General features: G+C 31.9%; 1 protein-coding gene across 2 annotated transcripts in view; it reads right to left on the bottom strand.

Moving 5' to 3' along the window:
- LOC104881064 (disease resistance protein At4g27190-like) overlaps window positions 1-10,585 on the bottom strand; it is a 42,445-nt gene extending 31,860 nt beyond the window's left edge. The window contains exons 1-2 of one of the 2 annotated variants that reach the window (XM_019223248.2): window positions 10,336-10,585; window positions 10,067-10,186 (exon numbers count right to left, since the gene is read on the bottom strand). The gene's annotated coding sequence lies outside the window, so the exon portion shown is untranslated. The remainder of the gene's footprint in view (window positions 1-10,066; window positions 10,187-10,335) is intronic. The other variant, XM_019223249.2, reaches the window with a different exon arrangement.
- Between the last annotated feature and the right edge of the window lie 3,713 nt (window positions 10,586-14,298).

Here is a 14,298-nt window from a genome sequence, read left to right as displayed (position 1 = left end):
AAAAGTTATTACACCCTAGTTCTAAAATTCTTGATCATTATTGAATTGAGGGAAGTCTTGTAGTTATGAAAATAAACCTATAATATGTTGATGAGGTTACAATTCTAAGTGGAGTAAGGACTACCTTGGTAAAGACCAAGCGGATTGTGTCTCTAAAAGGATCTCACTCAATATCAAGCACTAAATACCACCACTATGGAAGACTATAATTCAATGTTAATAGATGCTACAAATGAATGTTTAATAACTTACCATCTAAGTTGAATCAACTTATGAGAGTGTCACATAAATTGAAAAATAGAGTGTTAAATAGAAATGTTAATTTCAAGCTAAAATATAGTACAAAATCAGTCTAAGACCTAAATTCATCATGTTGAAAAGATGTCCAAGTCTAAGATGAAAAGGGTTAGGTTAAAAAGGATAGTCTCAAGTCTCTAGTTGTGTATATGATCCATTGAGCTAAAGAGTCTTATACATGGTACTTGGATAGTGAGTATCTAAGCACTTGACTAGAATAAGGTCTTAGCTTATTGCCTTTGAAGCATTAGAAAGGGAAATGTAACTTTTCCATATTGGAATACCATTAAAGATCATGGAAGGCAAGGGACTATTAAAGCCTATAGTTACCCATTCTTATTCACATGTTTTATGTTTAGGACTCGAAAGCTAACTTGGTAAGCATTAATTAGATTTGTAAAACCATTATAATGTGAGGTTCACTCTTGATTAATGCCTAATAAAAGACAAAAGAGGTGAGTTAATGTAATTGTTACATTGGTAATTTGCTCCAAAAATGCATTAAGTCAAGATTGCCTAATTCCATTGGAACTTATTTACCTTGAGAAATAGTTGAAAACTACATTCTAAGGCTCATGTAATGCAAGTTATTCGATATGGGTAAAAATAAAGGAAAACTAGAGTTGAGTTTTAGTCAAGTAAAGGCTAAAAGGATGCACAATAAATCCTTGAAAGAAAATGGGAGTGATTAAGTTAGCTTTGAGCATGAAAAAATGGAAACCCAGGGAGAATATTTGAGCATCCAACTTAGGATGCTCAAATGTCCTTGGGCATACAAGTGCCTAACCAATTTTATTTTATTTTTCTAAAAATTATCTATCTATACACACACACACACACACATTAGAAAAAAAGAAAACTCGGGAAAAAAAACCCTTGAAGAAAAAAACTATCTTCCATTATTTTGCTTTAGGATCCAAATTCTTAGAAATCTTTTAAGAAGTTTCTTTAAAGCCCTTTAAGGTATGTAGAAAAGCAAGGATTGGTGCTTTGCTTCACTAAGCCTTAACATGAAATTAGGGTGATCCATTAAGGAGTACAAGAGAGTATTGCATTGATGTGCAAGTGTTGGCTAGAATAAGTCCCTTAAGAGAAGATAACATTTAAGTAAATTTATGTACTATTCTTTGTAAGTTAATAGATTTGATCTTCAAAACTTTAAATTTTAATAGTCATCAAGCTATAAGAACCCTTAAAATCGAACCCCATCCACGGTCTTTTAAGAATATCTTTAAATCCTTCTTCTTAAGGTAGATATTTTCAAATCTAAAAGAAGTAGAGCCTCTCTTCAAACCCCCTTCCCCTTTAAATTTTAATAGTCATGCAGCTATAAGAACCCTTAAAACCGAACCCCATCCACGGTCTTTTAAGAATATCTTTAAATCCTTCTTCTTAAGGCAAATATTTTCGAATCTAAAAGAAGTAGAGCCTCTCTTCAACACCCCCCCCCCCCCCCCCCCCCCTCCAAGTCCAACAAAATTAGTGAATGATCTGACACAAGTCTAGGTTAGATACATTGCACTATACAGCTAAAGTGGCCTTCCTAACTCCCTAATACCGGAAAATTGTTTAATCTCGATGAGGACTAATTATTCAAACCACCTCCCCCCCTCCCCTTTGCCAATCAAAAAAGATCTCTTAACTAAAAGTCCTCAATGATTTGTGAAAAACCTCTCATGGTAGTAGATAGATATTGACTCTACTATGCTCCCCTAGAGATTTGATAATATTAAAATCACCTTCAATGCACCATGGGTTATTCCACAACCCTCTAATGGCCCCCAACTCTACCCATAAGCCCTTATTGTCTTTCCCAAGGGAGGGACCATACACCCTCATGAATATCCAAACAAACCCTTCATCATAATTCTTAAAAAGGCATGAAATCTAGTAGTCACCTACTTCCATGCCTACCAAATACAACACCCTATCGTCCCAAAAAAAACCAAGACCCTACCTGAAGTAGCCCTTGAATCCACTGCACCCCACTTTAAGAAACTACCAGCTGCTAAACTACGCATAAGACTAGTCAATAGATCTTAGCTTTTAGTTTCTTGTATACAGACCAAGTCTACTTTCTGCCATGTAATCAAAGACTTTATAATCGTCCTTTCATGATTGTCATTAGCTTCTCTCATGTTCCAAGATAAAAGTCTTAACTTTATCTCTCACATGATGAAATAATCTTACCTTCTCTGCCCCTTCCACCCTCTAATCCTGCTCTATTACAGTTTACTAACCACTTGAGCTTCTTGAGCTCTCCTTCAAAATGTGAAGATACAGATTTACATTTTCTTCTACCATGCACCTAGCCTCTTATCTCTTTCTTACCCTAATTCTATTAAGGAGTATCTAAATCTCTTCCTCAAAAACCCTTTATTGCATGCCTAAGAAATTAGCGAAAGTAACCAACCTACTAAAAGATTAATTCTCCAATTAAACCTCATCCCCTATAGCATAACCATCGACCTTCCCCTTCATTCTATCTTGCCCAACCTCCCTATTTGTAATCTCCTTCCCCATAAAGTTAAAAACACCATCGAACTCTCATCAGCCAAAATCATCCTCAACGAGCTTGAATCAATAAACCGAGGAGCGTTTCCAATCATCCCCTCCTTCTAACTAGGATTGACAAATCATCCTCACTGAACCTCAAATCACACCAAAAGGACAAGAAGCCTCATCCCCAAGGAGAATACCGAAAAAAAAAAAAAAAAACCTTGAAATCTAGTAATTTCCTTTAGCTTCATCATTGAACAAGGAATGATTGATCAATGATGAAAGAGTTGGCATTGAGAAAGAGATAAAACTTCCGCTAGCATCAAAGGACCCAACCATAGCACCAAACACCAATGAAGCCCTCTCATTTTTTAAAAAGGGAAAGTCATTAAAAAGGGTGGGTTGGAGATGATAATAACCAGTAAGGGTACTTATCTTAAGAATTCTTATAAAGGACAAAATTTATCATCGGACAATTTTACCCTTTGAATGTGGTTTTTTATATTATTCATAAATAAATTTGTCATGATGATAAGTACAATCAATAATGTATATCTTGTATCCCAAAAAATTGTTTTTCACTTTTGAACAATGAACCTACTATCTAACAAAATTTTACTTAGAAAAATCAAAGATAAAGATAATTTTATTATTTACTTGAATGTTAGAATTTCCATAAAAATAATATAATAAATCATGTATTATTAATCCAATATATTATTTTGTATTAACATCATAAATTATATTGTATTATGACATCAATATAGTATATTTAATAAATTTTTCATATCATTGTTACTCTTTTGTTACGAAAAAAATTGGCAAAGTTGAAAAAGTGAAGGAAAAAAAAAAAGGAAAATAGGATATATATATATATATATGTGTGTCAAAGATAATAAAAGATTAAAATAAAAAACTATATAATTTTTTCTTATTTTCTTATAAAAAATTAATGTTTTTTTTAAATATGCTTTTTTTTTCAAGTTCTTATTTTCCAAAAAAAAATTAAGATTTTTTAAAGAACTGGTAAAAAAAATTAATTTTTAATATCTCTTAAATAAAAACCACACTATAGGTTATTTTGTCGTTTTATATATGTCACATACAATTAAAAACTTTGTTACCCTAATAGAATGAGCAATTATTTTTCACAAGCACTCATCAATTTTATTATTATTTTTTTTTTGATAAATAATTTTTCACAGGCACTTATGAATTGAATAACACACAACTATTCATTTAGTAATATAGCACATGAAAAAAATTCAAAAAAGAATAAGTTAAATTATATTGTAATGTATTGTAACGTTAATATATTAGTATTGTAAATATTATGCATTTATGTAGTACCTATATTTTGTGATAAGTATAATAATTATAGAAATAACTATTTAAACCTCATTGGCATTGGTATTAACACATCATATTAGCATATTAATATCATTCACTCAATGTATTAAAATTGTTTAATAATTTATATATATATATATATATATATATATATAATAAAAATAAAAACCTACAAGTCTCATACAAATTCAAATTAGTATTTTATTTGGTTTCAAAAATGATTCCTAATATAAGTATATTATGGAGTATACTATGATTATACAAAACTATTACTTTTATAAAAAATAAAAAAGGTTGAAATTCCCAATTAGGTTTTATTGTAATATAGGTATATTTATACTGTAACTATAATATATTTTTATCATAACTGTATTTTATAATAAAAGTTATAGTCTTAAAGATCTTTTTTTATACCTCATTGATATTCAATGTATTAACATCGTCCACTCGATACATTGAAAAAAAATTATATACAAAAATTAAGAAAAAACACTATGCAAAGGAAAAAAAAATGTAGAAAAATCATATAATTTTTTAAAATTATTTTATTATTAAAATAAAAAACGGTTAAACATTCTCCATCATTTTCTTATTCTTTTTAGACAATCCAAATAAAAAATTAAACATTCTATCTTGCTCGAACTAAATACAAAAACATGATTTATCAATTTAAAATTAAAAATATGTACATGAAAAGTTCATCATTCTTATTACATAATTGTAAAACTTGTTTTGTTTTTAATAAAATTAAAAATTAGAAATAAAAATAGAAATATGTAAAAAGAAAACACATTAGATGTTATTTTGAAAATATTTCTTAGAAGTATTTTGGTTCTAAATAACAAATTTAAATAACAAATTATACTATCATTGTATATAATAATTGTAATAGTTAAAACCCAAAATTTTGATTTAAAAATTTGGTGTCATTGATTACAACTAACATGGGACCCACACACCTTAAAACAAAAGTAAATTGTTTAAAATGCTTTGAGTTCCAAAAGCTTTTAGTTGAATGACATTTATGGTATTTTAGCACATTATAGTACGAAATGTGGACTTGGAGAGAATTTTCTCTCTTATACTGTCCTCTTTAGGAATTATCAAAGTAGATGACTCTTCTTAGTCATAATCACACTCGGTCCATCCTATACAGTAATTCTTCCTTTTAAAAATGGGAGAATTATCTTTTGGGGGTAGATGGACCTCCAAATTAATAAAATGTCCATATAACTCTTCAAATTGAGTTGAAGGATATGAAATAGTAACAGACAAATATACCCTTTTAGAACACATATAAAATATTTTATAAAATTAAGTTAAATAATTTTTTTTCAATAATTTTTTTTCAAAAATACTAAATTAAATAAAAGTAGTTTTCAAAAATATTAAATTAAATAATTTTTTTTCAAAAATATTAAATTAATTTTTTTTTCAAAAATATTAAATTAAATTAAAGTATTTAAAAAAAATATTAAATTAAATATTTTTAAAAAAATATTAAATTAAATAAATTTATTTTTAAAAAATATTAAATTAAATAAAAGTATTTTAAAAAATATTAAATTACATAAAAGTATTTTTAAAAAATATTAAATTAAATAAAAGTATTTTTCAAAAATATTAATTTTTTTTCTCAAAATCAACAAAGGGCATTTTTGGAAATACTGAATGATGATATCCTTCAACTCAATTTTCATACTTTCATTGGGTCTTGAGCTCAATTTGAAGAGTTACATGAACCTTTTGTTAATTTGGAGGCTCATCTACCCCCAAAACATAATTCTCCCTTTAAAAATCCTAAGGATCTCTCATTGTACAAGGCCCCTCCGCCCAAACAGACCCGACCAAGCCACAAAAAACTTCTTTTTTCTCTAATGGACCTCTACAACACCTTGCCTCTTCACTAAAGCTATCATTAAGAAGGTGGGCTCCTTTCAAATCTTCAAGGCCCAACCCTCATTTCCAATTACAAGTTTACAACCTCACCTTCAACTTCCTTAAAACACACCAAGTCTAAACAGCCTCCATTGTCATTGTTCTCCCACTATCATAATCACCCCCTAGCCCCTCTGCATGCACCCTTTCAGAACCATCAGCTGCCCCGGCCCCCTCCTATCGTCCTACTCCAACAATCAAAAAGACCACACGCCCTCTACTTCCTTTTCCGCAAACAATGCCTGCCTCCTCATGCTCTCTCCAGTGCATGCCTAACCCTCTCCTTCACTCCTAACCTTCAGGCTACTGGTCGCACCTTTCAACACCACTTGAGAGAGCCATGGTGGCACTTCCCACCATAACTTAATAACATTGACATAAAGACCCTCACTTGCAACGACCTAGGCATTATGCTTCCATTTGATCTCACCAATGCTCTAGCCCACTACAAGTGACAAAGAGGAGTAGTTTCAACATCTACTTCAACATCAGAGCATTCCTAAAGTCAAATAAAATAAGGGCCCCCCTTAATAAGGAAATCTTCACTCCCCCTTCTCAAAGGCGGTAAAGGGCCACCCAAACATGACTTGGATCTAAATAGTCACCCCATCTCCCAATCAGAATGTCTCAACTCAGTGGCACCAGAAATTTTGGTGAGAGACAAAATAAAAATTTGTGAATTATAATAAATATAGATTAATTTTTATATTTTAGAAATGGTAGCATCGATGTCATTCAATAATGATAATTACAAAAGAAAAGAAGAATTTATAATATTATAAATTAAATAATAAAAATACTAAAAAATTGACAAGAGTCTACCAAAAGTTCATAAAACAAAAAAAGTCAAATAATATTTGTGAAAAAAAATTTAAAGATAGTAAGAAATTTTTCACCAAAACATTTTTAACATTTTTTAGAAATATTTTTCCATAGAACTTTTAGAAAAAAATTAATAATTTCACTAATAATTTTTTGGGTGTTTTTAAATAATTAAACATAAATCACTATATAGTGATAATTTTTTATTTAAAAGTTGTCTATGATGTAAGTATAATATCATTATTAAAACTTAGATAGTCAACTCTAAATTAATAAATATTTTATTAAACCTAAAAATCTGAACATTTATAAAAATCATTAAATTAAACTAAAAATAACTTATCAATAAAAATGATATTTGATAAAATATCAAATATTTAAACAAAATTAAATTTTTATCAACAATTAAATAACATATATTTGAATAATTATGTAGATATTCATGAATTAACAACTACTTGATTAAGCCTAAAAGTTTAAACATTTTAAAAATCTCAAAATTAATCAGAACATGGCTCAGAACAAAAAAAGAAATTAATAAAATATCAAATACAAAAATATAAAAAATTCATTGTGTTAGAAACATTAAATAAAATTAGAAATACAAACAAATATTTTATTCAATTTATTCAATATTCGTGCTTATCTAATTTTTTATCCTATCTATTTTTTCACACACAAAATTAGTTTTTTAGAGGGGACAAATTTGCATTTTTATTTTTTTTTAACTTTCTAAAATTCCTAAATCAACAAAAGAACATGCCCCGAGCCCATGGTGGGTCCGCCCCTGCCTCAATTATTTCTTTCTCCTATGAACCTCCTCAATCGCGACCTGAATCCAAACAACTTCATCCACCATACCATGAGCTTCTCAACCTTCCTTGAGGAGACTACATGCACCTTGCCTCTGAAGAAAAAACCACACCAAGATGATGAAGCTTCTCACCCACAATAGACCACCCCCTAGGTAGATCCCTTCCTTTAGGAAAAAATAGAGAAAATTTCTTAACCTCCATAGAACTAACCAAGCAGAGAATGTACCTCCTTGTCCTATTTGATCAGTGCTCCAACCTAAACTCTCTACCATATTCAACCTGGACTTTGTTGCATTACTTACCATCTTCATCCCTATAACAAGCTTACATACCTTCTAATTAACGAGATAAACTTAGCTCCCTAAACCTAAACCACAAAAAAAAACATTTGTTTCTCAACAAGATTTTTCCTCTTCGCTTCCCTCTAGTCTCATCAATTAAGATTTCAAAGGATTTAAACTCCACTATAAACCAACTCCTATCCCCTCTCATTTTCCAAGTATCTTACATTAACCGAGCATTCTAGATTCTGAATCTCCCTCTTAAAACGGAATGTCAAGTTTGTGGCTTTATATACACACACACATTTTTTGTTCTTGTATTTTATATGTTTTTGATTTGTCTCTACCTGATTTTTAATTCGAGGATTTAATGTGTTGTATTTCTCCTTCATTATAACTTATCTTTAGATTATGAAATATGCTTGGGTTTTAACCCTTGACCTATATTTGTCATTAATCAATTTCATAAGATTAGGGTTGGAGTTAATATTTTATCAATGTTTTCAGAATCAGATCGGCCATTGAACCGGAAAAGTTACCAGTTTACGATTTATTGGTCAGACCGGCGGTCGAACCTGTGACGTCATAAATATATATTTTTTTATTTTATATATTATTTAAAATTAAAAAATTAATAAATTCTATCTAAATTAGTAAAGTAACTAGTCAACCTACCAAACTAATTGAACCCCCAAAAAGAAAAATATCAAACTAGAGAGGCAAAATTTTTTATTTGAAAAAGAAACTACCAAACTGATTGCATGAATAATGGCAATTTTTTTTTCTTTTTCCGTTTCTTTCCCTTTCCCTCTCTTTTCTCTGAAACACCGAAGGTGGGGGATGTTTACAGCCGGGAGAGGTGGGGGGTTACTAGGCAGTCAAGGTGGTTTCCAAGCTTCCAGTGGCAAGGAGGGGTTTCCAATGCCACGGCAGGGAACTGGGAAGACTGGAAGAGGCAGCAATAGGGAGGGTTGCCAGCTTCTAACGACTGCCGGCGGGAGTTGACTGGGTGTCGCAGGCCGCGACGCATCGGCGACAGGCGGAGCGGCAAGCTGGCAGCTGCTGTGGGGGGAGGAGGGAGGGTTTGGACTTTGGAGGTTGCAGGCTTAGGACTCCAAAACGACGTTGTTTAGATGCTGTTTTTTTAAAAAAAAAAAATTAAAATCAATTGAACCACCGATTCGCAGGGAACCGGCTGGTTCGTCCGGTTCACCGGCTGGACCACCAGTTCAAGAAGTCCAACCCAGGTTCAATCCCAATCCGGTCCAATTAACCGGACCAAAACGATGACCGGCCGACGGTTGGATCGATCAGTCCGGTCTAGTTTTTAAAACATTGTATTTTATAGTTTAAACATCCATTTAATGTGAAAAGCAAAACCATTGTGTAAATATCATGTTTTTAAAAATATTACATTAGTTTTAAAGCTAAGCTCTTTCACTATACGACTTAGATTGTGTAAATTGTTTTGTGCAAAAAGACCATGAGGAGGAAGTTTAAAAACATGCTCACTTCCTAACATATTTCACATTATTTTAATCAAAGTTTTCAATCATCTTTCTCTCCTGTTTTTGGCGATTCTTCACACCTTCCTCCTCATAAACACTCATCCATTCCACCTCAATCCATTTTCTAAACCTCTAACGCCATTTTCACTCTATCACATACATCTTAACCAACCTTAATTAGAGCCTCTTCAATTCTCTCTTAGGTTTGACACCCAATGGTTATAAGGTTACTACAAAATTGAAGTCGTTGTACTTCAGGACTGGATGAAGGACTATCAACCACAAAAATACAAGTAGAGTTTTCCCCCTTCAATTCTCTATAGGAGCAATAGCGACTGTAGCATAACTCTACATAATTATAAAACTTTCCAACATGTTATCTAGCTTTATCTTCTTAATATAAAAGAGATCTGCATGGGATATCACAAACTCACCCTCAAACCTTTCGGTTAGAAATAGATCATGTATTTAAGGTGCAGTCACTTAATGTTATGAAATCAAACAAGCAAACAACTCGTAGAGAGGGGAAAATCACATTGAAGGAAAAAAAATGAACCTGATTGAAGAAACGGAGAGAGAGAGATGCTGATGAGGATCCAAATTCAGGGAAAGAGGCTTGGAAAACGCATCAGATCCCACTATCGATCTTGCTGTTTAGATCTCCATGGACTGCCCACTGCACACCATCCAGAAAAGCTTGACGATTGAGGCTTGAGTTGACTTCCATGGTGTCAAGATAGTATTATTTCCACCATCTCAACTTAGTTCCTTCTTGTGGTGGTTAAAAAAATGCAAATGTTGGTAGATTTGAACCAGACAACTTACCACCTGACCACATTTAAGGTTGGACTTGAAAATAGCGCCTGCAGAGAGGAACCCCTATGCCAAACTTCCAACTTAGCCTTAATTTATACATCTGCCCATAAAGAAATCATCATTGCCATCCATTCATGATCTCATTGATGCTAAATCCAATGCAAATTAAGGCCCTTCGTCAATAGATGACATGTAATGTTCCGTCTTCAATCACCTCATTTCAGAATCATCAGAAAAATAACTCATTTAAAATTTTGGTACAAGCATCAAAAATAAACATAAATGTCTTGTCTTTTTCCTGGTCCCCTTTAATATTTTTCATCATGGAACAGAAAGTCATATTCTTTGAGGGGTCGGTAGGAAGGGCAGTTGGCACATATTTTTCATCATGGAACAAAAAGTCATATTCTTTGAGGGTAAGTAGGAACACACTTGGGCTTGTCTTTCAACGTGGAATCATGACTTTCCATGAGGATCATTCTATGGTACCGAACAGTGCTTTTTGGTACCACACCTTCATTTTTTAACCGATAAGAATAAGCCACGTGTAAGTTTTCAAAATTGTGGAAAATGGACGAAGAAAAAGTGAGAAGGGAAGAGATTGAAATGGTTTTTCCCTTAACCGGTCGAGTTGATTTTTCTTTTTGAATTTTAAATGGATGGTGAAGATGTAATCTTAGGCATCCAATGACTTAAAACCGAACAGTGCTTTTCGTTACATACCTCCATTTTTTAACCGACAAGAATAAACCACTAGATGAATAAAAAATTCAAAATAACCAATACTACAAGTAACCCATCGGTGACCATATCTTTGAAAAGGAAGTGATCTCATTTTATGATATGAGGTTTAAACACTAAGACCTTGTAAAAAAAATAATTTATAATTAAATTAAAATTAGTATTTATTATTAAAAATTAGAATTATGATCAATCAATTATTAATTAAAAATGGTATTATAATTTTTTTTATTAATTTTAATTTATTCATTTATTTTTTATTTTTTTAGAAGATTGGATTAAATATTAAAAGCATTTTTTGGAAGTGGAATTTAAAAAAAATATATATATAAGGAAATTTATTTGTGTTTTTATTTTTTTTTTGTGTGGCTAACTTCCATTATTTCTAAGGATGATTAGTATGCCTAAGTAATATTAATGCTATTAGAAGTGGTAAAAAAATATTAAATTAAAAAATTAGAAAAATTAGAGGGTGAAAAAAGTGTGAGTGTAATTATTCTTTTTAAAGGATATCATAATTATTTGAAGTGGAAATTTTTTTAAAATAAATTTAAAAATAAGTATCTATTGTTAATTAGTAATTGAAAATTGTGTTATTAATTTTTTATTCTAAATTTGATTTTTTTTTTTTTTTTGTTTTAAAGATTGGATGAAATTTTGAAATTAGGAAAAACAATACAACGGTTAATTGAAGTCGAAAAAGAAATTGTGTGATTTCAATTAATTTTAATTGTAATTCATGCCTTCTCCAATTTTTTAGTGTATCATTTTTTTAATTCTTTGGAGGATATTTTTCATCATTTCTAAGATTAATTAGTATGAATAAACAATATTATTATTGTAGACCCCTGTTTTTTTGGAGAATAGTTTTTTTGGTTTTGCTATTATATTATTGCTTTTGAAATTGGATTTGGTTCTGGGCTTTAAGGGGGGAGCACCATTTATTTTTATTTTTTTCTCACCAAGGAAACCCAAGAAGACCGGGGCAACCACAACTCCATCCACCGGCAACCTCACCACCTCACCCAAATCACCATTTTTTTTCTTTTTTGCTTCCAATAAGGAGAACCACCAAGCTCCCAAACACAGCGCCAAAACCCAGCCCACACCAGTAGGTGGCTCCATCTCAACACCCAACACATATGCACCCACGACCTTCAACTCCATCACCTCTATAGCAACCTCTATACCCATCCAGATCATCACCGTCTTGTTGCTACCCACATCCTGGTCACTTCCACGGCCTTCCATACCTATTCCGTATAGAACCAACCTTTACGCCACGCCCATAGCACCACTGCGCCTCGCCCTACGTGGCACCACACACCTCTATCTGCATGGAAGACATCGCCTACATCACAACCACCACTTTCATCCACACCAATATGGCCACCCTCGGGGAGAGCGAGCTGAAGAGAAAAGAAGAGAAACGAGCAGTGATAGGGGAATGAGCATAATATAGATAAGGAGCAACTCCAGGTAAGTTTGTCACGAAACCTATTTTGAATTACATACTTCTCTTCTCTCATTCCTCTTGTTTGCCTGGTATCGCTTTGTTGATTTAGGTGTGGATAATATGGATTACATGTTGAGCTTTATTGACTTTCGGATATTTCTTTTTATGTACTTCGTTGTTGTTGATTCACCTGCTATTCTCGTGGGCCGATTTCAGGTTGTCGGGACTCTGTTCTATATACATTGTGTAGCAATTTGGAGGTATCTTTATTCATGTTTTGAATCTTCTTTAGGTTTCCCCCACTTGCTTCGAGCTCACGAAAGACATATGAAATGAGGCTTCATGCACTTAATTTTTTCTTGATTTTCTATTTGTTTTTTTTTCTATTTTTCTTTCTTTCTTTTCTTTCTTTTTCTTTTACTCTGCTCGTCTTTGCTCTGTTCCTCTGTATACCTTCCTGTGAGTCTCCTATTGGGTTGTACGGGGTTTGAGATGGAGTATATGAGATTGTTGAATGTCGGTGTGAAGCTCCATTTTCAGTTGGGTGAGTGAAACCAGTAGATTTCTGGGCTTTCTGAGTCGATGCACAAGGATGGATGGAAACCTAATGCTTTAGAGTTTTAGGCGATTATGATGGGTTATGCAGTTTGCCCCTCAGGTGGTCGCAAGAGCTTCAATCCCATAAGGGTCTTACAGTTAAAGGAGTATTTGTTGAATCGGTGGTCAATTCTTGATGAAATTGAAAGCGACCGGAAGAATCATGTTGCCTGCTCAATCCTTTCATTTGATTAAGAAGCTCCTATAGTGGAAGAAACTGGAAGAAACTCGTATTACCTACTTAGTTGAATAAGCCATACCTTGGGACCAGCTTACCACCATTAACCCTATGTCACCAAACCCATCGTACCCTATCGCTCACTAGCTTACCCCTATACACCTATCACAACCCACACAGTCACCCATTATCCTTCCTAGCCTGACACAGCCCACACAGTCACCAAGCAGCCTTCCTAGCCTGTCACAGCCCACACAGTCTCTAAGTAGTCACCTTGCATCCTGGCCCCCACTTTTGCATGGCCACCCATCTAGTGCACAATCCAACGACCACATGTCGATATCTTAATTCTTCATCTTTTGGTATCAAAATTCCAATTTTTTAGAAAATTTCAATTTTCAAATTTAATTTTTAAAACTCTAATTTTCAAATAATTTCCAAAACTCCAATTTTTAATTTAATTTTTCAAAACTCCAATTTTTGAGTTTAATTTTCAAAACTTCAACTTTCCAAACTTGAATTATTTTTAAATTTAAGTTTCCAAACTTTCCTTTTCAAATAAATTTCCAAAACTCCAATTTTTAATTTAATTTTTCAAAACTCCAATTTCTAAGTTTAATTTTCAAAACTTTAACTTTCCAAACTTTAATTATCTTCAAATTTAATTTTCAAAACTCCAATTCTCAAATAATTTTCAAAATTACAATTTCTTTCAAATTTAATTTCCAAAATTCCAATTCTTAAATTTAATTTCCAAAACTTCAATTCTTAAAACTAATTTTCAAAACTCCAATTCTCAATTAATTTTCAAAACTCTAATTTTTTTTTTCAAATTTAATTTCCAAAACTCTAATTCTTAAATTTAATTTTCAAAACTCCAATTTTTAAATAATTTTTGAAATTCCAATTTCTTTCGAATTTAATTTCCAAAACTCCAATTCTTAAATTTTACTTTCAAAACTCTAATTCTCAAATAATTTTCAAAATTCCAATTCCTTTC

This window comes from Vitis vinifera, chromosome 12 (genome assembly GCF_030704535.1).
Source record: "Vitis vinifera cultivar Pinot Noir 40024 chromosome 12, ASM3070453v1".
Classification (NCBI taxonomy): Eukaryota; Viridiplantae; Streptophyta; class Magnoliopsida; order Vitales; family Vitaceae; genus Vitis; species Vitis vinifera.
The sequence above is the reverse complement of the archived record's forward strand: the minus strand, read 5'-3'. Positions and strand labels throughout refer to the sequence as shown.